The sequence below is a fragment of the Phaenicophaeus curvirostris genome, chromosome 3 (assembly GCF_032191515.1).
Source record: "Phaenicophaeus curvirostris isolate KB17595 chromosome 3, BPBGC_Pcur_1.0, whole genome shotgun sequence".
In the NCBI taxonomy this organism is placed as follows: Eukaryota; Metazoa; Chordata; class Aves; order Cuculiformes; family Cuculidae; genus Phaenicophaeus; species Phaenicophaeus curvirostris.
Window position 1 is genome coordinate 56,585,218 of NC_091394.1, and position 22,880 is coordinate 56,608,097.

The 22,880-nt window shown below is 35.8% G+C and overlaps 1 protein-coding gene across 3 annotated transcripts in view; it reads left to right on the forward strand.

The window, feature by feature from the left end:
- Nucleotides 1-22,880, forward strand: part of SNTG1 (syntrophin gamma 1) — a 160,313-nt gene that overhangs the window by 59,118 nt on the left and 78,315 nt on the right. The gene's annotated exons all lie outside the window — the stretch shown is intronic.

A 22,880-nucleotide genomic window follows, 5' to 3' on the forward strand; every position in this document is an offset into this window, starting at 1 on the left:
ATCATGTTTGATTATAGCTGTCACAAAAGCCTAATGGGTTCACTCACAGAATTATCTGCATGTAAACAATGCTTGAGGCTGTCTGAGAAGTCAACTCAATTTGTCATCAAATCAGACTTTGTGAGAAATCATTGAATGGGAAAATATTCTCCCCTACAGTCACATAGTTCACTTCATTGCTATCAGAGTTACTCACTTCTTAGCAATACCAGCTAGCATTAGAAACAAAGACCAGAAACAGAAGGAAGCCAGGTGTGATGGTTAAGCACATAGAAAAGCAAAAAATACTGTACTTTCTTGATAGTTTGAAAAAGCCCATCTATCAGATCTGAATTAGATATTATGTCTGTTTGCATATCATTTAACACAGGGAGAACAGCAAGATGCTTTCTTGATATAGATACAACAGCAACAATTAAATGCATTTATGCTTCATGCACTGTATTTTTATGATCTGATCTTGTGTCTTTTTATTGAATAAAAAATAAATGTTACGTGTAAGTTTTGCCAAACTACTAGTAAGTTCAATTGCAAGGTCTTCTGGACCTGGCTAGAATGTATTTTGCATTTGATAGATGATATGTAGCTTTTCCTCTAGAAATCTATATGATACCTTTCCTTTTCTATCTCAAAAAAATACTGAACTCATGGGTAACTCCATTATTTTGAATTGAGTTGTAACAAGAAAGCCCTTGAGGATTTAATTTGTATTCTCTCAGATTTCCTTAAGTCTGCTTTATCCTCCCAAACCTGCCTCTGAATTTGCTTTTGTTTCAAATGCAAGGGAACACATGGAAGGAAGTTGTATTTCTTGGAGATTTATATTCAAGATCCAGAACTATGTTCCATCTGGCAGCAATATGTAAAAGTCATTGTATTATAAAAACATGACAGACATGAATTCATCCACCATCTGCAAGCTTCCACGCAGCACAAGCCAACTTTATGGCTATTTATTCATACTTAAAATGCTATTGCTCTATAGAACCTTTCTTTTCTCACTAGGCAACCTGACAACTCAGGGTGCTGTTCTTTTTCTATTTTTAGTTCAGTCTGAAGTAGTTTATTTGTTTACTTATGTGCACCTAAATTTTATCTGATAATCCTTTAGGTAGCTCTGATGAGACTATAACTATGGTTGCTTTATGTAAATTGAATTTTGGTAATGCACTGTTGTTACATGATATATTTTCAGTGTTTTGAAAATAAGTACAGCTTATAATTCCAAACTAATTTTCATAATACAGAAACAGTGTTTCAGATGTTTTATAATATGGAAATAGTCAATAATACTATTATTATGCCAATCTTTGTATTTACTTTATCCCAAAGACATCCTGTGAAGTAACTGTGAGAGTTAGGGCTTATGAGTATCCATTAATCTATTTTTAGAACTGCCCTAAGTATTCATAGCCCATATGAACTTCTGGAAACCAATGAGACTTTATTTTCTGTACTACAATTTTGTTTTGAATGGTCAGTTTCTGGAAATAATTAGATATGTAACAGCATACATGATAATTGAATATAAGAAACATTAAGAACACTGAGAGGAAAGTATGAAACTGTTGCTCAGAACAATGATCAGATATGATTAGACCTCCAATACTGTTCATATTAGCATTTTTCCTCTGAGAGAGGCATTTACTCATTGTCATTCCTGCTTGCATCCAATACCAAAGAAACAAAGAGACTAATGGATTCTGTTTGAACTTTTGGACAAATTTTATTTTCAATTTACTTTAAATGTCTATCTAGAGATAGTGAAAAATAATTTGTTTCCTTTAAATACCCTGTAGCTCAGTTAACTTACATGTTCTTTCTCATCTCTACCTTTTGAAACAAAGGAAACAGATAGAACCGAGAAAGACTATAAAACTAAATTGTTTCTGAAATAATTTCCTTTGCCAGTGTGTGAAATTTTGACTCTGTAGATTGGGATTTATTTGACTGAACTTTAGATGTCTTAAAGCAGAATGCCTGAAGACTGATCTTTATGATTTACTTTTGACATCTATTTTATGACGAGATTAATTCCTTCAGGATGTCTTTCTTTCCTTTGACCGATAAGGTGTCTTCATATCTTGATACCTAAGGAGATGTACATATCCTGTCAATGGCGTCTTTGAGGGACCAGGGACAGTTTCTTTCAATAAATCTACCAAAGAAATGCCTGAGTGTTTTGACAAAAAGTATACTAGTCTCAACCAGAAAACCTGAATTATTTTACTTTTTCATGCACAAGCTGGCTGAAAAAATAATCTGGTGGCTCAAGCTCCACAAATGAGTGGGAAGTACATGACTTTCTCTTCTTAAGTTCCCAGATGTGTCTTACAGTTGTGAAATGTCAGTATCTGGCTCCAAAGTCTCATGTTGAGTCTACAATTGAATTATTTTTTTCAAGGATAATGTCAAAATCTCTTTTGTCATAATCTAATATGTACACATCTGGCACAAAGGTGGTGTGACTCAATTGCAGAGTCATCTTTGTACTTAGTACATACCAAAGAGCAAGAGTATAAGAAAAAGGCAGGAGCAGAAGCAAAATCAAAATGTCTTGACATCACTGTCCTTGAAAGGCAATCTTGCTAACTGGATGAACATAACGGAGGCTGAAGATGGCATCTGCAGGAAAACACATTTTGCCTGCATTGGTTAGACTATCTGTCATTGAATAGTGTGAGATAAAACTTACATTACTGTGGAACAAGATACTTACAGCTTTAATACAGAGATATAGAAAATTATATTCTGACTATTACAGAAGAGATAAAAAAAATCAGTATGCTGACTGATGTAGTTGACTTGATGTCAGATTTTCATTAAAAGGCAAACTTGAAGTATGCACTCTTTTTCTTTGTATTCAGTAAATTAAAATCACTGAGAGTGATGCCACTGACTTTTGTTTCTTTAGCTCCCCAGAAACCATATCAGGGTTACACATGGGGTTAAATATATTGCTTTAAAATTACAGAACATAAATTAACTTGTATATTGGCATGCAACCAAAATGTTTACTATGGGAATATTGGAAGTGACTTAATATCACACTATAATTGATGATGTGATGAATCCATCAAGACTTTTCATTTCTGAAGATGGATTCCTCTACAACTTGAGTCTTTTGAGCTCCATCTGTGTTAAAAAGTGATCAGTTTTAGCTATAAATTCAAAAACAGAGGGGTTATATGGAACCCAAAATTTAGTCTTAGCACTCCTGAAACTTAAGATCATGTGCTGAAACCTGAACACATCAAATTCAACCAAGACCTGGGAACTCTAATTCCTCTATGAATTGATGAGGTAGAAAAATGTTTAAAGTTTTTCATTGCCAATTTGGATGGCAGGCTGAAGACAACTGGAAAGGGAACAAACTGCTTCTTATACCTTTTCTTACTCATGCTAAAAGTAGGTATTTTCAGTTCTACTGTTCCGATTCAGCTGTGAACTATTGGCCTTTCCATGAATTGTTAAACTGTATTAATTTCTGTGGCAATTAATACTTGTTTCTACTTGTTATCATCTATTTTGTTAAAGAATTTTATGATATTAGTATCTAATAGGTTACTAAAGTTTAAAAATCCTGTGCTTTGGAATAGTCTTAAGAAAATACTCCAAAGTAGTGTGGCCTGCATAAGTCCACCTGTGGCTAGTCCCTATATCAAGGGACTTGATGTCAAATATTTAATGGCTTTAGCAGGGATGAAAGGTCTCTTTCAATAAAAAAAAAGAAAAAAAGAAGGAAATGCAGAAGTTTTAGGTCTTCGTAACAGAAGAATAATAAAAAATATATTGAACTTAGCATCTTCTAGAATACAGCTTAATGGGGTCCTGGGATTTTTCTTCCTGACTCAATATTTGTCACTCTTGCCCACTGCTTTCTCTGTGACAGTTTTTTATATAGCGAGTGCAATGCTACTTCTTTTCCCTTTCCTCTTCCATCATTTCCTTGGGAGACACTGCAGCAATTGCACATTTATGCTTCTTACCTTGAAGCTTGCACTTAACAGAGAAGAAACAACATGAACTTTGTCAGACAGGAATGACAGGCTACTGAAGTAAGGTTACCAAGCAGGAGATGATGAAAAGCAAGTTTGAAATTTATCTTGAGAATGCCAATAAGATCTTGCAAAATTTAGTTCACAATGACTGAACTTTATTCCATCGTGATACATTTTCTGGGTAAAATAACATTCATCTGTGATATTCATGAGGCATACATATGTTGATGGTGGAAGCATGGCAGTAGCATGAAAGCAGTAGGATTGAGAGGTCTACTAAATAAGTAAGAGTTTGGCACAATATATGTGTTTCCCTTAACTTAAGCCTTTATTTTGAACAAAGTTCAAAAGTTTAGTTGAAAAAATTGCTTTAATCATATGCTTAAAATGTGGTGCCTAATGAAAGAAACTGCTACTTAGAGGCAAACATATTTGTCTTCACTTTCACTGGACAAAAGAGAACAATAATAGCTTATCTTTATAATGCTGAAGTTGGGGTGATTGTATAGGGATTCTATAAGTCACTAGGAAGAGGGATAAGAAACAAGTACAAAACATGAGTATTTAGAATATTAGAAATTAGAATAATAATATCTGTTCCACTTTTAAGAAGAATAAAATATTACAGGACTACATTCAGTGTTTAGTAAGTTATTGACCTAATTTAGTAGTGTATCTCTCATTTTTCTGTTGGATACTACAACCGGTAAGAACATACTGTGGAATGTTCTATTATATGAATAAATCAATGTCAGTCATATGAAGTGAACAGATTTCACATTTCAGCTTTTATGGTTGAAATACCATGGCAAACCATCAGGATGCTTTGTTGTCAATCATTTTAGAGTTTTCAGGGATTTTATGCTCTTCGATGCCCTATGAACTTGGTATTACAATAATATTTATCTTTTTGTTGCTTTCTAAGCTATGTAAGTTTGGAGCAAATCCAAAAAGAGCGGCGTTCTTATCAAACCTTATACAATGGTATATTCTATGGTAGTGCAAAAGACAAGCACACTTTATCACCTAGAAATCAAAAGCCTTGTAAAATGAAGATCAAACCAAGAAAGGATTACGCGAAGTCTCCAAAATAATACTGATAGTATATTTTTCACATACATAGTTTACTTTTCTTGAGCCAGAACTACTCAGATAAATTGGGCATTATCTAAGAAATGTACATTCAACTGATTTTGAAGCAGTACTAGGCATTCGGGTGTTTGCAGAGTTCTGGCACTTTGATTTTTTTGTGATGCATCATATTTCTGACCCTGTAAAGAGAAGCCTGTAGAAGGAGTCGTTCCAATACTGGTATTTAGGCGTCTGCAGGAACATTTAAAACTCAGAACTGGATACACTTGTAACATACTACTGCCATTATATATATATACACATATATATATAATTCTCTTACTGCATACATATATAACCAAATGAATGTCATCAGTGCAGTGTCAAAATTACAGAAAACAAATACCTTCTGATTTTACTCCTTTTTTTTTAAGGTGGAATGTTCCAGTCTGATGTTTAAAAATTTAAAACCACATTTTCTTCTGTATTACTGTTATCAAGGCTTACATGAGACTATGTCTCTTATTTACTTACTTTTTTGGCAATTTTTGCTGCAGGTCTTATTTAAATAATTACTTGCCTGTACCTTGTTGACTGAAGAATTGTGGGATATTTTATATCCTCTTGGGTGTGCTAATTTAGCTCAAAAGAAAAGCTAAGTCCTGCCAAACTGTATTGCTGCTGCTCTAGTGTGTTTCATCTGCTCTTTCATAATAACACACAATGTCTACCATGTGGCAGGTCAGGAAAACAGTGCAAGAAAAGAATATTTCTTTGAGAAATATTTCTCCCAGAATATTTCTTCTACATTAGTCACCTTATCTGGGGAACTTGTAGCAGGAAACTTCTGTCTTCATAGTTGGAGCATTTGCTATGACACATTCTGGTTATGGTGGAAGGACTCTTATCAATAAGATCTTGGAGTCTTGATTTGGAAAATACATGGTAAATTTCAATTAGTCATGGTAGCTTTTCAAATGAAATAAAATTACCTTTCTATACCAAACTCCTCCTAAATGTTAAAACAATTACTGCTATTTTAATAATATCTCTTCAGTCTTGTTGTACATAGTATTATAAATCTTACAGTGGTCAATAGTATCTAATAAAAATATTACTATTTATATTGCTATAAATTGCTGCTATGAAGCTCTAAAATTAAATTTAAGTGAAATATTGTCCTTAGAGATAATAAAAGAAAAGCCCCATCTTTTAAAATATTATTCAAACAGAAGAACCACAATTTGTTTGTTTAATGTAAGCCTTGAAAAAAGAAAGACACGTTACTGCAGAGAGAATATTTTTGCAATTTTATGAATGATCCTGTCACACAGCAAAGAATCCCTATGCTTTATCTGATTCATCCAATTTTGTATGGAGTCAAATTAAATTGTAGTCTTGCAATAAAATTTAAAAAAGCAATGCATCAGAATATTTGATAGGTCCTTTAATCTATGTAGAATTTATACGAAACTCTGAAAGTCTTTCTCTTCCTTCATTCCATTATTATTGAAAGCTTAAGTTGACATACTATAATAAAGTTTACAATCTGTTTGGTTACAAGACGCTTTGGAGGAACATCATACTCACTCTCAATATCCCACTCTGGTTAAAGGTAGCAAGGAGTCTGTAATTAATTTTTAAAAATCTCTTCATTGATTTGAAGTGGCAAAGAAATTATGAAAAGAATAATGGAAGTAAGAATAGTCTGACTGGGAGTGTAGGTAAGCGATGGATTTTTTGCAGAGAGGAGGCACAAAGAAAAAGGAAATCCTCATTAAGTTTCCCTTTCCTGCTAAAACGCCAAGCTGCCCTTTCAGTAGCAGTTGGATACTTCCAGCTACTTTAACCTCGTTTTTGTTGTGCTGTAAACTGTTCAATATTCCACAATTGGTTTAAGTGTGAGAATGTTGAAAATGGCTGTTGAATCACAAGCTGGAGTTGATAAAACAGCAACTGGGAACAGGGGGGCTAGGCATTAGTAACTTTTCTTTTTGTATCCCTCCTCTTTGCTGTCTTGAAAAAACTTCAGACATGATTATTATTTGTATCATAAGGCAAAGTCATCTTATTTTCATATCCCTTTCCTCTTACTCACTTTTAAAATCTGTTTCTAAAAGTTGGATACATCAAAAGTTTTGCCTTTCTTCCACAGTTGATTAAAAAAAAAAAAAAGGAATTCAAATGCACTCAAGAAGCCATAAAACAGCTCAGAAAAGACATTATCTGTAGGCTAATGTTCTGAAAACACTTGCTCTGTTTGATTTCCTTGCTTCGTAAAGTGCCATAGACATCCACTGCATTCAGGTAATGCCAGTTTATATTTGTCTGAGTCAGAGAATGGACTTGGAGGAAGAGGCAGAGGCCTGAGGGAGAGGACAGGAATTTCAGTCATTCTGGGACAGTTTCAAGGGATTGGGGCAAATAAGTGAAACAGAGGTCACAGAGATGCAGTGTTCTTCAGAGAATCCTGAATTTCAGCAGGTTTATATTACACTGGGGAAAGAACAGTCTGAGATCACAGAATTAAACCCTATCTTTAAGACTAAGGGAAAAAAATAAATTAACTGCTTTAATGTTACATGTGTGTGCACATACACACAAATACATAAACAGAGAATAAGATGTAATGTGTTAAACGTTATGAATAAAAAATATATTAAATCTATAAAAAACGTATAAAACAAATTTTAGAGCTTCATTTCATTCTGAAATCAAATCTGCAATCCTTTTATATATGGAATAATGTCTCAGAAATATTAATCACATATATTTGATTGGTATTAAAACACGTATACATTTTTATATTCGATGCAAGTAATGAATTCTTTATTCCCCAATTTTACGTTCTTATGAGCCAATTATCAGCTTTGTCTGAGTAGTCTGTCAAGAGAGCACCTTAAAACTAGAATGTACATACTGGGTTCCTAAATTATGTTTTGATGTGAGATCTCCTGTGATAGGAAGGTAGTCACTAATTTTTAGGCAGAGAATGAGGAAATCATAAAACACTCCTAGAAAGGAAGCAACCAGGTAGTTAAAGAATGCCTATTCATCTCACCTGTGACTACTTAATGGTTCAGTATCATAAAATACAACATAAAATGCAACCCAGAAAGAACCTGATGCCTGTTAATCCTTACTTTTAGCTACAGTAGCAGAAAGATGTTGTAATGTCAATGCAGATAAACAATTTAACTCTTTTAACATGATAAATATTAGTTTTATTCATAAGACTATTTTCTGAATGTCATAAGACAACCTTTATTTCCATTTCAGATTATTGATAGATATTCTACTACACTTCCAGTGTGTTGCATTGAAACAACATAGGAGATTAGTAAAAAGTATGCTTGTAGCCTATTGTGTCAATAATGAACTGACTATTTAAATAACAGGATAAAGTGATGTTTTCTTTAGATGAAACTGTTCAGAAGTAGGTTTGAATGTGTGCAACTAATTAGAGGTGATGCATTTGCATGTTTCATAGGTTTCCTGTTTGTACAGACAATGAATCTTAACCAAAAAGCAGAGTAAAATAGTTTATGTCCAGTCTAAAAATGCTTACAAGTCTATCAGTTCATGATCACACAAACATACAGCAGTTTCTCCAGGGAAGAATTTGTTCTTTGCCTAGCAAAAAGCATTGTTTTATTTGTGTTTATTTCCAAAAGTAATTTTGTAAGGTGATAAAAAAGATGAAAAGCTTCCTGTGGCTTGTCAACATGCTGCAGCTTCTCACATAATTCAGCTTATTTAGCATTGTCGAAGGAGTTTTAGCAGTTCTTATCTGGTATCTGATTGCCAAGAAACTAGACTTCTGTTTTTGTAACTACTTTTTTTGTTAAAACATAGGAATTCATTCTAATTCAGTTAAATTAAGTAATCTCACAGAAATGTTAGGTGTTTTTCTCTGAGAAGGCAAGATCCTCTCCACCCAAACTCTCTAAATAGTCAATAGATAGAAAAAAATGTCTTTCAGACTTGAAGAAAGTGAACTAGTCTTCCTGACTTAAATACTTACTTCTATCTCATTAACTATGTAAAGAATGCAGACATCTCCAGAGAGTAATTCAATCTCCTTGAATTAAGTGACTACCTCTTCTATTTCTGTTAGGAAATGGCAAGAGGGTCCTTTAGCATAACAGCCCACAGGTTGGAAGAGTTACCCTGACATGAGAGATGGGAGCTCTCTGAGCTACTCAGCCTGTAGGGTCTGGTGCCACCTGTCTCACCCCTAGCCAAAGTTTGTCTGGATGTCAGCCTCCAGACTGAAACTCTGCTACCCCTTCCAGAAACTGTTGCCTTTACCATCCATTGACCCACATGTAAAATTCATGCCAATGTTTTCTAGCAGGAAGCAGGGCTTTCACCCAGGCTGTTAAGTAGGGTTCATTCAGTAGTAGTATTGCTTAAGTGCAGCAGATACCTAGTTACCTCCTTCAGCCTGAACACTGTATATCCAATATCACAGGTAGGTACTCTAGTATTACCCACCATGATAAAGCTGGATACCCACACTTCACTCTCTATGCTACAGTGCAGCTTTTATTTTTGCATAGTTTTTAACAACTCAATTTATTAATCTCATATTCAGTACAATCCCCCAAACAGTTGTTTTAGCACAACCAAAAAGCTGGGAACATAGGGTAGATATACAGACAGGAAGAGAGAAGTCAGCACAAACTTCTGCAAGTTTGCCATAAAAGAGAAAGATCGGCAAAAACAGGCCTCATACAGATGTATTCTATTGAGCAACTGGGAATTTTCTGTATTTGTGAATGTTGTAGTCAGATCGGCCTTCTTTATAGGAAAAAATAGGTTTTACTGGACATTTCTGGATATATATATTTGTTTAATGTTTCTTCACTACAATGCCAAACTCCAGCTGTTGTTTAGATTTAGAAGAGCATCTGATGTCTATTGTATTGCTTTACTGTTCTGTTCAGAAAGAAGCAAATATTCCTTTTCTCATACAAGCATTATGGGAAAGGTAAACTGAGGGTTCTTGTTCATGGAAGAGGAGGGAGGTAATTAAAACTCCCTCTAGAAGGGAGAATAAGTGAAAACCTTAATCCTCCAAACTTTTAATAAGGTTAATTCTATTGGAAGATGTCCACAGAACTGTGCATATCATTTTAATTAGGGCAATTCATGAATAAAGGTGCTGCCAAAGAACAAAAGAAACTGACACTCAGACACCTACTGTTTCAGATTCCATTTTTGCCCTACTAGTTAGTTTCTTCCATGAAGTATTCTAAGGTGTTGCAAAGATTTTTCTCCTGATGAGTTTTCCTGAGGCTTTCCATATGTCTGTAAGAGGAGTCATGGAAATGCAAATGCAAATATAAAGTAAACCTTGAAGGACATTAGCTTTATAATTATTAAATATTATATAAGTGAGCAATGACTACACAGATGTTTGAGCTTTCAGTAGTGAGCAGTGTCATTTGACTCTGTGTATTTTTTATATGATGCACTTGTTAGGGGGAATTAATATATTATTTTTCCACTTACTTTCTTCTTTACCAGACAGAAGAGCACAGGCTACTTATAAATGTATAATTTAATAGTGTGTGTATTCTGTTTAAATGTTTGCCTCATTTTGTAACAGTAGCAATATTCATTTTAAAGGAGGTTTTTTACATCATAAATAGGGTGTTTTACAGGAATAAATAAGTCCGTTAGGGCCAACACAACCCCTATGGAGTTGTGGAGCTAAACATTCTTTTTCAGTTCCTCTTTAAATAATTGATAAATAATTGATAAATCATAGTCTGTAAGCATGTTTAACATAAGAATTATTTCCTTTTGCACCTGTTTAACATAAATGTGTCTTGATATTGCTGTATAAACATAATCTATAGAGTTTAAAATACTGTGGCAAAAAAAAAAATTGTAACAGGTTCTTGACAAGCTGTTCTGAACAGGTTATTTTTAAAGTTATTTGCCTAATGAGATAGTCAGTTTACTTCTCCTGACTATTTAGCAAATTATGCCTGCGCCTTAATTAAGCTAGCTACTCTTGCTGCAGCGGTACAGAGATAAGCACGTTCATTTACCAAACAGTAACCATAAATAGCACTTTCATCTCAAAATGTGATGAGCAAAAGTCAGGAAAATATAGTCTGCAATCTGAATAATAATAAAAAAATTCCCATAGAAACTGGAATTCTGTGAGGCTTGCAGATGGTTCTACCAGTAAATTAAGATGCCATTTATGAAGCTGGATAGGTTGCGTGCCAAACCCAGCTAAAAACAATTATAGCTGGCTGACCTCTGTTTACTCTTCTGATCTAAAACCCACTTCCCATTACCTTTGTAAGTTCATATGCATTTTATGCTTAAATGTTTTTTAAACCATAAAGATTCACAGAAATTTCACACTTGCTCCTAGTTATAATACTGTTCATTCTTTACAATGGAGTGACTTAGAAGGCAGTTTGCAACTTGACCAAGTTATCACCAAATAATAAAAAAACCAACTTGCCACATTATTGGTTCAATATCTGTTACTGCTGAAATGCAACTAAACTGAGTTGGTGTTCTGAAATCTATTGACACAGATGCACTTTCAATGAGAGATCTAAAAAATGTTTCTAGTACTTTATATGCTATTTGACAACTGTCACTTGTGCTGTAATGTGTAATTTTTCAATGGAATTTGAATTTCTTTTACCTTTTTATTGTCTGTTGAAAAATTATTTTCAAAGTTGATATTGAGCCCAATAAGATACAGTGAAGTTCAAACAAATGTTCATGATTTTCTCATAGGCAAGTCTGAAATGCACATTAAAGCAAGAGTCATCTCTAAATTTACCTTTTTGGTACTTTGACGTGTTCTATCCCTTGACCTCCCTTTCAGCCATGGTACCACAGATACATAACTCTTTACACTAGTATATGACCATATTACTCTATTTTTTTTCTTGCATTCAGAAATTCATTTCAGAAATACCAGAAGATACTTGAGAAAACCCATATTTATGAGGATATTTGCTTTGTGTTTTGTAATCAATTCTTAGTTATGAGTTGTAATTGGAGATAAGTGGAAGAAATCGCAGTCTTTAGAAGGGAACTAAATTCAGGACTTATAAGGCTAATGGCTCAACAGCTTGTTAGGAGAAAGAAGGTTAAGGAGAGTGCAGTCTTTCCTACTTAGAGCAATGCAGATTTATCGCTGAAGAGTTTCTCATTGAAAACCAGTGCAGAGTATAGCTGAACACAGTGCTGGGGTGAGCCTGTGATTAATCTGAATGCAGAGTGCAATGAGCCACAGTGTGTATAAAGAGGAGGGACTAGAAGTGTTTTGCAAAATATGAGGACATGACCTTTAATTTTTGAAGTACAACAAAGTGATTATGTAGTGTTTCAAATGAAATTTAGTTATACAGATGAATGATGAGCTTTCAGCAGAAACAAGTCCTGAAAAAGTAAGGTGTTTATATGTATCTCACAGTGACATATGAAAATATTTATTTTTCTTTTAGTATCATATTTAGTAATTGTGTCAATACCTAGTACATTATCATGTGAACGTAATGTCTCAACAGCTATTTCATATTATGTCAACCAAATTATTTAAGTAATGTAATACCAGGTGATTTTTCCAGCTTGCTCACAAGGAGTTTTTATCTGGTGCTGTCAGCCAAATTGTCTCATAAATATTGCTGTTCTTCCTGAGACCTCCAAGAGAATAAAGATGGGTAATTCTCTTAGACAGAAAAAGTGAAATGTGACATGATACGAGAAAGACTGGGTATTCCTATAATTTTATTTTTAATCTGCTCAAACTAAAGTAAAAAAATATGGGTTGGTGGTTGGGTAGTGGAAGATACAATACCTGTAAAGACAGGAGAAAGCCTCTTTAATTTCATTGCCTGAGGTAAATATATTTGTCTATGCCACTGGCGACTGGGCATTTTATTGAACTTTGCCAGCAGGAATTTATTTAGACTGGTATGCTATGGCGTAAGTATTAAATGTGTTTTAAAAATCACTAGCTAGGTTCTGTCAAGAGAGTTGATTGTCTCCTTAATTGTATAAAGCTGTGTAAAATTCCCCATTTATTCTGCCATTTTACTACCCCCTTTGTCTTATTAAATGGCAGAGTATGAACTACAAATGTTGTTATCTCTACCAAACTGAGGAATCTTGAAATAATGCAAACTTTGGCAAGCTGTGAACTCTTCACAGGCAAGATCAGAAGCACGCTGATAGGCTGAGACCATAGGAATGAAACAGGGTTAGCTGAAGTCTTCAACGAACTGGCCCTCATTCTGCTTCAGCCAAGTAAGAGTGAAAAGACTAGGTTGGCAAGAGGGACCCAAAAGGCAAGGAGCCATGTGACCAAGAAAAGAAGCAACTCAAAAGCTGTGAATAGGATTTTTACAGGGAAGGAAAACAAGGAAAATAATTAGCTTCAACAAGTATACTGTATACAGAGCAAACTGATGATGAGAATATAAATTCTGTTATGAGGTATTTTTCTTCAAGCATCTGCTTATGGTGCAAATGGAAACTTTAGATGGGAATCAAATCTGTAGGTGTCTCGAACCAAATCTTAAACTGAATTTGTAGGAGTTACTGTTTGCAGTTCCCTTCCCAGAGAAGGCTGAGGAGGAGGGAGGAGGATGCCTGAATTTTAGCATACCTGCTCAAGAAATCTCTTAAGAATTAGGTAGAGAAATTACATGAGAAAGCTGTCAAACTTTGAAATCTGGAATCAGAAGGTGTGGATTAGATGATTAGCAACACAAAATAACACCTACTGTGAATGAGAAAAACCTGGATACCAAGAGTTTTCTACTTGCAGGTGTTCTTAATAGGGAAATGGTGCTTCCTCAGACAGTGATGCATTACAATGCTGCTAGCAGTAACTGAAGTTTCAAGCCTATTGGCATAGTGGAGAAAAAATAAAATGAAACCTTGGCAGGAAAAGATGTGAGATTAAGGATCACCTTTCGCATGAGGAAGAGATGTATTGGTCATGAGTAACTCACTCCTGTATATGATGAAATATCCACTCTAGTGTCTGGACCTAATATTGTGGGAAGCCACCTGTCTCCCAGAAGCTCGAATCTGAGGTATGATGCCAAAGCCATCAAGTTAAATGACAGTTAACTGGGGCATTCATACAGGCATGTCCACTTTCAATATGACTTCAAGCAGGTCAAGAGCGACTGCAAGGCTTTTGCAGGAAGACTGACAGGGTGAGAACTGGTGTAATATGTTAGTCAGTCATCCTTGTCATGAAGGAAAAAATGTGCCCTGCAATGCTTGGATGCAGAAGCATTGTCACCAGTAAAGGCTTTGTCTTCTTTAACATTGGCGTGAACTTGCAAGGAAATGGAGCTTTCACATGGTGAAATGGAAATTTCACATGGTGAAATGGTACTGCTTAGCCTGAAGTAAAGAGTAATGTTTTAACTTTAGAACAGCTACATGAAGAACGGGCAGGTTTTGGTTTTGTGGTTATTTTCTGTGATGGATTACATGATAAGTTATGACTTTACACTGCAACTTCCATTTGATCAGGTTACTCAAAGCCTCATCCAGCCTGGCTTTGAACACCTCCAGGGATGAGGCATCCATGACTTCTCTGGGCAAAATGTTCCAGTGTCTCACTGCCCTCACTATAAAAAATATCTTCCTAATATCCAATCTAAATCTACTCTCTTTCAGCTTAAAACCATTACTCCTTGTCCTAACAATATATTCCCTGATAAAGAGTCCCCTCCCCATCTCATGTAGGCCCCCTTTAACTACTGGAAGACTGCTGTAAGGTCTCCCTGGAGCCTTTTCTTTCTAGTCTAAACAACCCCAGCTCTCTCAGTCTGTCCTCATAGGGGAATTGCTCCAGCTCTCTGATCATCTTTGTGGCCCTCATCTCAACTAGCTATAACAGATTCATATCCTTCCTGTGCTGAGGACTCCAGAAATGAAGACAATACTCCAGACAAGGTCTCATGAGAGCTGAGTAAAGGGGCAGAATCACCTCCCTCAACCTGCTGGTCACAATTCTTCTGATGCAGCCCAGGATATAGTTTGTTTTCTGGGCTGCGGCGTGAATTCCCAGCTCATGTTGAGGTTATCATACACCAGCACCCCAAAATCCTTCTCTTCAGGGCTACTCTCAATCTATTCTCTTCTCAGTCTGTATTTATACTTGGGATTGACCTGATTCAGGTGCAAGATCTTGCACTTGGCCTTGTTGAACTTCATGAGACTTGCATAGTCCACCTTTCACATCTGTCCAGGTGCCCTTGGATAGCATCCCTTCCCTCCAGCATGTTGACTGCACCACACAGCTTGGTGTTGCTGGCAAACTTCCTGAGGGTGCACTCGATCCCACTGTCAATGTCTCTGACAAAGATGTTAATACTAGTCCCAATACTGACCCTTGAGGAACTCCACTGTCACCGGCCTACACTTAGAGTCTGAGCTGATGACCACACCTCTTTGACTGTGATCATCCAATTTCTTATCCAAGTGTTCCATCCATCAAATACATGTCTTTCTAATTTAGAGACAAGAATGCAATGTGGGATAGTGTTGAATACTTACCACAAGTCCGAGAAGATGACGTCAGTTCGTCTTCCCTTATCCACCAATGCTGTAGCCCCATTGTAGAAAGCCACCAAATTTTTCAGGCATGCTTTGCCCTTAGTGAAGTCATGTTGGCTGTCACCAGTCACCTCCTTATCTTCCATGTGCCTCAGCAGAGTTTCCAGGAGGATCTGCTCCATGGTCTTGCTGGGCACAGAGGTGAGACAGACCAGCCTATAGTTCCCTGGGTCTTCGTCTTTTTGCTTTTTTAAAAATAGGAGTGACATTTCTGCTTTTGCAGTCAGTGAGAACTTCACTGAACTGCCACAGCTTCTCAGATATGATGAATAGTGGCTTGATATGGTGTCCTTGATATCATCAAAGGAATTCCTTGATATCTTCAAAGGAAGACTGGATTGGTAGTTGCTAGGTACGCTACATTTTTACTTGAGAATCTGTGTATGTTTTCTTAAAAAGAAGTACAATCATTTGAAATACCTATAAAGTATTTGGATGGATTTCCATTGTGAACTGGTTTACTTTGGTGAAAGTAATACTCAAGGGGAATGCATTTCACTATTTTGTACGTTGATGTTTTACTGATGATTACCTGCACCAGCTTTTTTTACTCTTAGTGTGCATTGATACTGCAGTAATCATATTCCAATGAGCAACCATTATTATGATAAAAATTACAGTTATCCAGTTGCATTTCATTATCTGAAGCAATGCTTCTGGTATCTCTTTCTGGGTATTTTTTTTTTTATTTTAACAATTTTTATTGTTCACAACCTTTCTAGTTGATCTTCAGTAGAGAGACTTTCAGAAGGGGCCATAATAACTTTTTCAGGCACTGACTTTCAGTTGTTACCATTATGTCTTCAATAATATGCACGTTGTTGCTGGTATTTTAATTATGGAGATTCGTTGTTGTGAAACTGTGCTGTTTGTAACAAAAATATTTTCTTTAAAAAAGCACAATAGCAATATTATCATTAAGGTGATGTCAGATGATGTCCAATGTCCAGACTTAGGATGAGGTGTTAAATATTGCAAGATTAGATGAAGTCATTAATCCGTTAAGTGAATATTTTTTAAAAAAATTTAAGTAAGTAATTACAATCCTGTCATCTGAACATCACAGATAAAAAGACTAGATTCTGTGCTTTTGCTCTTAGGTTCCCACTATACTTGCATGTAGTAGGCACAAATCTGGTGTTTCTTTGTAGTGTCCATCTATTACTGTTGCGCTGGTAACATTCGATGCATCACTGAATCATTTAGAGTGAGGAAGCAAAGAAAGAGGTTTGATGGTATGCAGGCTGGCAATCATAGTTCAAATGGCCATTTGTCCTTTGATAGTACCCTTAGATGCCATAAATCAGTAATAGCTCTCAGTGTACAAACCTTTTCTTTCCATACATAAGTTCAAGACCTCTGTTAGGAATGATTTCCATTTAACTGCTCTGTTTTCTGGGGGAGCATTCCCAAGTCTTACTAGCTATCCTTTCTTGTCTCCAAATGTATTTATGAAATATCTACATGTATGAGAACTCAACAAAAAAGTGCATGCTTACTGTATACTTTGTACAGCTGGCTAATACAAAGACAGCCGGTACAAGATTTTAAAAGGAAAGTTGTAGCTTATAGCCCTTTAAGTACTTATATTGAACCAGAAAAAAGATCCATCTAGGCCTGTGTCTGGGAATAGCAAAAGTATAGTTCTGTTTCGCTTTATCTTTCCAGCCAGCTGCTACTTTGGGTCTTCTTTAGTCAGCTCATAAGGGACTTCCTGAATTATGCCTACTGTATATTAATTGTCTATAATTTGTCTCTTTGCAATTTTTTTATGCCTAAGAGATATGTTATAATGTCATTATATAGTTTGAAACATATATAATGTTTCTCATTTGTATTTTCAGCTAGAAACCATAGCGAGAATGATTTAGAGACCTATAGGAACAGACTGTAAAGGAGCGGTTGTGTTTATGCTTATGCATTATTCAGTGTTGTATCAAGCCTCTACTCTACATGAATGTCCATGTATTCTTTTTTTCCCCTTTCTTTCATCAAGAAACTTGATGCTGAGTTCATTCCGGCTGAGTTTATTTGCAATCCAGTGCATCTAGTATTGAGAAAAATCTGAGTTAGGTATGAAAATACTAGAAATCATGGCAATAATCCAAATCTTTACATTCTTTGAATGATATAGCTGGTAAAATGTGACCAGCAGACAACAGAGAATGGCATCACCCTTGGTAGGTAAGGAAGCAGACATAAATGTTGCCTTAAAGACTTCCTATATTTTCCAGAACATCTTGACAGGTCACTTTGCGTATTGTAACTTATGGATTTAATTCTAAAATGTAATACAGTTTGTAAAACCAGCATAAAAAATTCCTACATTCAGTCTTTAGGTATTTATTCATGTATTTCAACAATGTTTGATAGATTTTGTAGGAATTGTTGCATACTTCATTCAAATTTTTTCTGACTCCCTACTTTTTTCGATGTATTCATGGATAACAAAAGTTCACAACCTTACAACAACTTACATATCCCGTTGAGCAAATAAAAGCCTAGCAAGGACAGAAAATAAAGTTAATGAATTAATAATATCAAATGTTAGTTATTTACTCTTTCTTACTCATTCATTAACATAAAATTATCACAGCATGGATTCATGTTTCTTTTCCAAAGTGCCACAAATTGTAGTGATCTTGCTACCTGTTCACAATCACTTAACATCCCAATGGTATGAACTATATTGTTGCTTTAATGCACGAGCTAAAACTAAGAACTATTTGATGAATTTACATTCTTGTCAAGCTATTATATTTCAATTAACAGTTAATGAATGAAAATCAGCAATTAAGTAGTGCAAACAATTGATGAAGAAGGCTACAGAGTCTAAATTGTTTGGGGAAATCCAGATCTATGAACAGTCATTTTTAGTTGGAAAAATTCTGTTAAGGAAGGAGACTTGCAAAGTTACATAATATCTACATGCTGCAAGAAAATGATAGATCAAATCATATGCAAAAGTGTGGAGAATCTAATCTACTGTGTAAGTCAACAAAGGCAAGAGCTGATAACCGCTCATTCTAAATGTTTCCCTTCAGTCTTGGCTGTTCTGTAGGTACTCCAAGGGAATTGTGTCTGACAAGCAGTCTGTCCTGATGACTAAAACCTACTATGTTATTGCTTCTTGCAGAGGACTAGTTTTAGTACCCAAGACAGACACCATCATTGATCATTTTTCACTGTATCACATTTTCACCCTCATTTACAATACAGTTTTTCAGGAAATAGGATTAAAGAAAGTACGGGACACATAGTTTTCAAATATGTGCTTGCTTCTGTTTATATTTTTAGGAACTGTAAAAACCTGGATTCAGATTCTCTAGAACAGTCCACCCTTAAGAGTCCTTAGGGCTGTATGTGCTTATTGAAAGGCACATTTCCTCATCATCTCATGAGGATCCTGTCAATAACTGGAATGGCAAACAAATTTCATTAAAATAAATAGGTAAAAAAGGTCAAACAAGCCCCTAATAAATAATAGATTTGAGATTACACTTTAAAATCCTCTTAGAAAAACTTAAAATAATTACTGTAGTGATATTTGCTCAAAGATGATCTGAAATAGCAGCTCTCAGAGGAGTGAACAAATCAGTTCAGATTCAACTGACTGTGAAAGTTTAAAATCCAGTTTTTGTGAGCTCAACCAGCTGCATTCCAGCAGGGGGCAACACTAATAAGGTTCAGTCCACACAGAAAGATAATAGCATGGATAATATTCTTCTATATTGCTGCTTCTCTGTCATGAAGACAGTCAAGTAAAATAAAATAAAATAAAATAAAATAAAATAAAATAAAATAAAATATTTTTTTGAAAAAAACCCCAACCAAACAGTGCGCTTGTTGCAGCCTGAAGTAAAAGCCTGTTCATCTGCTCACACTGCTGAGGAGAGACTTTACATGTTCTTATTTGCTTGTTTGGCACAACCAACAGTGTGAAAGCTCTTCATCTGTGGTGACAAATTCTAGTCCACAAAATTAACTGAATTTGGCCATGGTGCATTCTTCTCTATGTCTCACTTCATATCATCGCCCTATCCGGTATTCTTCATGGCTGTGATGTCCTAAGATCACTGGCCAGAGAAAGTTTTGGAACATATCTAGTCATACATGTTTGTACCCTTTTCACAATCAATTATCATAGAATCATAGAACAGTTAGGGTTGGAAGGGACCTTAAAGATCATCTAGTTCCAACACCCCTGCCATGGGCACGGACGTCCCACTAGATCAGGTTACCCAAGGCCCCATTCAGCCTGGCCTTCAAACACCTCCAGGGATGGGGCATCCACAACTTCCCTTGGCAAACTGTTCCAGTGCCTCACCACCCTCATGGTGAAGAAATTCTTCCTAATATCTAGTCTGAATCTGACCTTCTCCAGTTTATACCCATTCCCCCTCATCCTATCAACACAAGCCTTTATGGATAGTCCCTCTCCAGATCTCTTGTAGGCTCCTTTCAGGTACTGGAAGGTTGCTATAAGATCTCCTCGAAACCTTCTCTAGGCTGAAAAATCCCAACTCTCTCAACCTGTCCTCATATGGAAGGTGCTCCAGCCCTCCAATCATCTTTGTAGCCCTCCTCTGTTCCAACAGCTCTGTATCCTTCTTAACGCTGAGGATTCCAGAAATGGACACAGTACTCCAGATGAGGTCTCACAATAAGGTAATGGAGGCAGAATCACCTCCTTTAACTTACTGGCCACATTTCTTTTGATGCAGCCCAGGATACAGTTGGCTTTCTGGGCTGCGAGTGCACATAGCTGGTTCATATAGAACTTCACATCAACCAGCACCCCCAAGTCCTTCTCTGTACGGCAGCTCTCAATCACGTCATCCCCCATTGTGTACTGAAATTGGGGATTGCCCCAACCCAGGTGCAGTACCTTCCACTTGGACTTGTTGAACCTCATGAGGTTCTCACAGGCCTACTTCCCCAGCCTGTCCAGGTCCCTCTGGATGACATCCCATCCTTCCAGTGTGGCAACTGCACCACTCAGCTTGGTGTCATCTGCAGTCTTGCTCAGGGTGCATTTAATCTCACTGTCAATATCATTGATGAAGATATTAAACAGCACCGGCCTCAGTATGGACCCCTGAGGGACACCAGTTTTCACGGATCTCTGTCTGGACTTTGAGCCATTGACCACTACTCTTTGAATACAACCCTCCAACCAGTTTCTTTTCCGCTATAGTGTCCACCCATCAGATCCATATCTCTCCAATTTAGAGAGGAGGATGCTGTGGGGGACTGTGTCAGAAGCTTTACGGAAGTCTAGATAGATCACATCTGTCGATTTACCCATGTCCACTGCTGCGGTTACCCCATCATAGAAAGTCACTAAGTTGTTCATACAGGACTTGCCCCGGTGAAGCCGTGCTGGCAGCCATTAATCAACTCCCTGTCCTCCATGTGCTTTAGCATAGCTTCTGGGAGGATCTGTTTCATGATCCATGAATTATGCTTCAAATTATTCTTCTATGATAGTTTCCTCTAAGATCTATATTCTATTATAGGTCTCTCATCAACATCATTTGCCTTTCTACTTGTCAGATGCAACATATTGCAGAGACTTTATCTTTTAACCCTTCTTACCACTACCATGTTTCACCAAATCCCAAACTACTTTCTCTAAGGTGTTTGTAGATTTTTCTTTCTTGCATTCACGGAACTTGAATGACAGAAGATTTACCAGAATAAAATTTCACCTCTCAGCACTTGTTCATTGCATATGAAGTAGAAGCAGATAGTTCTTGCTAGTTTCAAATCAAATTTCATGCTGCTTTCTATGTCTTTGCCTTTGGAACAGAATTTGTTTATTAGCTGCTTTTTCTCCTTCTGTGTCACTTCTTATTTTTTATTGCTCTGAATAAACAAGTCTTTACAAAGAATGGTCTCATAGCACCTACCTTTCTTTCTCAGTGTAGTATCAGCCAAGATGTTTTGTTTAAAAATATTATGTACATATGTGTTTGCAGTGTATTGTACTGGTGTCTTCTGATGAAAACAAATGTTTCTCATTTGCCTCAGTTATGTGTTGTTGTGTACTGTGATTGTCCTTAATAATTAACAGTATTACAATAAGTTCAGTAATATTATGGAAGACTGAAAGAACATTTCTCTTTTAGGTAATCTGTCAGGTAACAGAAGGTGTATATTTTTCTCTTTTCATTTGCAAAAAATTTTTACGTTTAGATTTTTATTCCTAAGGACTGCTGGATATGGACCATCTGTACATTAAATTTTACTGTGTTTTTTCTAACATGCCAAAAAGAACAATATTAGCTAATGTTTTTCTTTCCAGTTTCTCAAGACCCTGTATCTCATAATCCCAAAGATCAGTAGATCCTGCTCCCTAATCATAGATTTTTATTTATTTATTTTTACATAATATCCAGTATTTGTGAATGATAATGAATTAGAGTTTTCCTAAAAGTAGTCACACTAATAATTTTTCATCCCAGGTGTAACTGAACACCTGTAACGCAGTTTGCAAACCAAAATATATGCATTTCCAGCAAACATCACCCTGTTAGCTGAAAGACAAACATAATTGTAGTAATTCATGGAAGTAACAATGATTAAGAAAAGTATGTGATATAGTTGCTTAGATCATACTTCAAATGAGCTAGAAATTTGAGAAGATGATATTTGGATCATGTATTTACACTTCCCAGGAACATTTAAAAGTACACAAGACTTTTAATATACTTTATTTCTCTTACAAAAAGTTAATATTTGTATGTGACTTAAACAAAAATACTGTCAAAGTATTTAGCATGTAACAGTAAGAACATAAGAACATACTTGCAGTATTTTGCTTAAAACAGAAAAAATTCTTTTTCTTTACAGTTTTCTCTCATAACTTTATTTTTTCATAGTGTTGGCTCTAGTATTTTCTTAAACTAAAAGGAAATAACAGTTTTGACAAGGACTTTAGTAGTCCATACTAACACAAACAGGGATTGGTCGTGCTGGTGTATTTTATGTCAGATTTAGGAATAAATCCCAAAAGTCTTGAAATCTTTCTTTTAAGAAATCATGTAAGATAGTTGGTATCTTGTAAAGTGTGGATCCATTTTATTTTAATACTTTGTTCTGTGAATGTCCTAGGTCCTCTAATGCTTCCTTTTTAATTAGAAAGGAGGAAACCAAAGCTGATGTACATTTAAGAACAGA